This window comes from Musca autumnalis, unplaced genomic scaffold (assembly GCF_047663935.1).
Source record: "Musca autumnalis isolate F117 unplaced genomic scaffold, ASM4766393v1 scaffold_2, whole genome shotgun sequence".
Lineage (NCBI taxonomy): Eukaryota > Metazoa > Arthropoda > Insecta > Diptera > Muscidae > Musca > Musca autumnalis.
Window position 1 is genome coordinate 169,077,103 of NW_027411755.1, and position 3,028 is coordinate 169,080,130.

A 3,028-nucleotide genomic window follows, 5' to 3' on the forward strand; every position below is an offset into this window, starting at 1 on the left:
CGACACTTCCAATTCGTTAAGGACTCTTTGAAGACAGCCCTTTGGGGTCGTTGATAACATTTTCACACAAGTGTCCCAGTTAATATTTCAATTCGACTTAAATCGGTCAAACATTGCAGTTTGATTTAAAAATTCACGACATTTTTCTAAACAGCTGGAGGTAACCTTTAAACCAATGATTTTGTTTGTTTCTTTAACATAGGATGAAGCAATCAACAATTAAAGGTAAGTGTATAAATGACATACATATGTATATTTATACATCACAAGATTGTGCATAATGTTTTATTATTTGCAGAATTTTCCTAAATAGTCTAGCTGTCCTAGGAGTTGTTGTTAAATGGAGTCTTGGGCCGCTCTGGATTATAGAACACACTACCGCGGAAATTCTTTTATATAATGTAGCAATATATGTAGTAAATAAAATAAAAATGTTAAAAACATATATACATATATATGTAAATAAAATTATTTTAGGAGGGTCGTTGGTGACCAATTGCAAAACATTGTCTGCAAAAGGATCGTTAACGAAAAGTAGGGGTTTTGTCTTCGAAGTCGTCGTCGACGACAGCTTCGCTTACCCTGTCGCCCAAGTTGTCGTGCATGAATACTGAGACACTTGTGTGAAAAAGTCGTCAACGCTCCCAAAGGACTGTTTGTCTGTCGTGTACGATTCATCAATGTTGTCTTAAAGACACTTTCTATTGGGATACCCAATAGAAAATGGTGTCTTCGATGACATTTTCGTCGACGATTCGTTGACGAATGTTCCGAAATTGTCATGTACGACAACTTGCATGACCATGTCTTGCATTGTGTCTTGGCAACAAACCAAAAAATGCTCAAAGTGTGCTTTGAAACAATTGTATACATACATATTTATTCAGATATACACCCAATAGAAAATCAAGTCATCGACGACATTCTCGTCGACGATTCGTTGACGAAATTACCGAAATTGTCATGCACGACGCGATGCATGACCATGTCTTGCAAAGTGTCGTGCCAACAAACTCAAAAATGTTGAAAAAAGAGTGCTATGAAATGATTGTTCACATATTGATTCAAATATACAATATTCATTTTGGAATAATTGTAAGATAATATAATCATCAAATTCTGAAATCACGTCAATACTAAACAGTGTGCTTTAACCAAAGAGCGGTAAGTAAGAAAAATTGTATTAAGGAACTTTAAAAATAATTTAAGTTATTCTTTTAATACATATATGTAGTGAAGTCATGGAAAATTCCGAAAATCCCAGCGGTTTTAAAAGATGCGACAGTCATATATGGTAAGATTATAGATTATTTTAGTGGTTATTGTCAGCATCCATTCATAATGTTTTCTTTTTACAGAATCCATATTTAAAAGAGGGCGCCCCTCCATAGGTTGTGATGAGAAATTGAGGCGCGGATAAATTCAAAAATAGGTGGATCGGAGAATATTCAGGATCGAATCATTATTAATGTAAGATAACATTTATAAAATGGTGTATTTTTAATGTAATAAAAATAAAAATTTGACACACGACAACAAAATGAAATTGTCTTTAATAGGGTCGTTAACGACAAAAAGCAAGACATTGTCTGTAAAGCTGTCGTCAACGAAATAATGGGTTTTTTGTCTTCGAAGTCGTCGTCGACGACAGCTTCGCTTACCTTGTCGCCCAAGTTGTCGTGCATGAATACTGGGACACTTGTGTGAAAAAGTCGTCAACGATCCCAAAGGGCTGTCTGCAAGGAGTCGTGAACGAATTGGAAATGTCGTGTACGATTCATCAATGTTGTCTTAAAGACACTTTCTATTGGGCAATTTTTGATTTGTAATAAATATAAAATTATAAAGTCACAAAATTCAGAAACCGCGTTACCGATTAAACAATTTTTATTTTTACAACCTGAATTATGTAGAAAACGGTAAGTTGGAATAAATAGAATTAAATACTTTAAAATTAATTGTAGTTATTTTTGAACTGGTGCATTTAGGTTGAAGGACATTGAAAATTTCAGCGACTGTAAAGATTAAGATTAAGATTAAATTTATTGAACCTTTTTTTACAAACGTAACGTTATAATAAGATAGAGTTGTTATAAAATTATGTAAAACTTAAGATTATAATGTATGATCAAAATTTACAATATATTGTGTATACAGCACCGTGCTTTTACTGAATAAGTAAAAAGTACATAAGTGAATCATGACGTAATTTAAAATTCCTTGCTCCCGGGAATACAATGTTTTAAGTGTTAAAACTTAATTAAACTTACAAACTAAAATAAAAAAAAGTAAACTAACAAAAATCAAAGGAAATATATATCAAAATAAACAGCCTGCATGTTACCCCCTGTGTGTACCAGATGAAGCTTTTTCGTAAAATGCATACCGAATATTGACATTAATGTCAAAGTTCGGAGGCATTTCATTTATATATCCAATTGGAGACAAATAATTTGTATTAGACCAGCTATAGTGTTTTTGTGTGTCATAGATGAGTGATATGTAGCTGTTTTCATGATCGCGAATTCGCTGAACAAATTTTGAAATAATGTCACAAATATATAAACCTACAGGTGTAATTTTGGATTCCCCATAAATAACCCTATTAGAATAGCGTTTATTGTTTGATTCAAAATATTTCCCAATACAGTGTCTAAGAACTTTTCGTTCCAAAATTTCAATTTCACCGATAACTACAGGGGATATGTTAAACCATATCGGAAAAGCATACATAAAAACTGGTCTTATACTTGTTTTATACAACAGTAATTTGGTCTTAGTTGGAAGATCTTTATTTGTCAATATTTTAGAAAAAGACCCAAGTATATTATATGCCCTTCCTAAAACCTGCCTGGCATGTTTATTAAATTTCAATAAATTATTAAATGTAATGCCTAAATATTTCATAGTTTTTCCTACATTAATATCAACCCCATTTAGAGATAATTTTAAAGATTTACTTTCGGGAACCACAGTTCTTTTGCATTTCCCGGAAGCGTTCCTTATGCATATGGCCTCGGTTTTAGAA

At 32.5% G+C, this 3,028-nt stretch overlaps 1 long non-coding RNA gene across 1 annotated transcript; it reads left to right on the forward strand.

Moving 5' to 3' along the window:
* The first annotated feature begins 904 nt into the window (after nt 1-904).
* On the forward strand, nt 905-1,519 carry LOC141393171 (uncharacterized). The gene is made up of 3 exons (XR_012410018.1): nt 905-1,164; nt 1,235-1,294; nt 1,359-1,519. It is a non-coding gene; the product is annotated as an uncharacterized lncRNA (long non-coding RNA).
* The last annotated feature ends 1,509 nt before the right edge of the window (nt 1,520-3,028 follow it).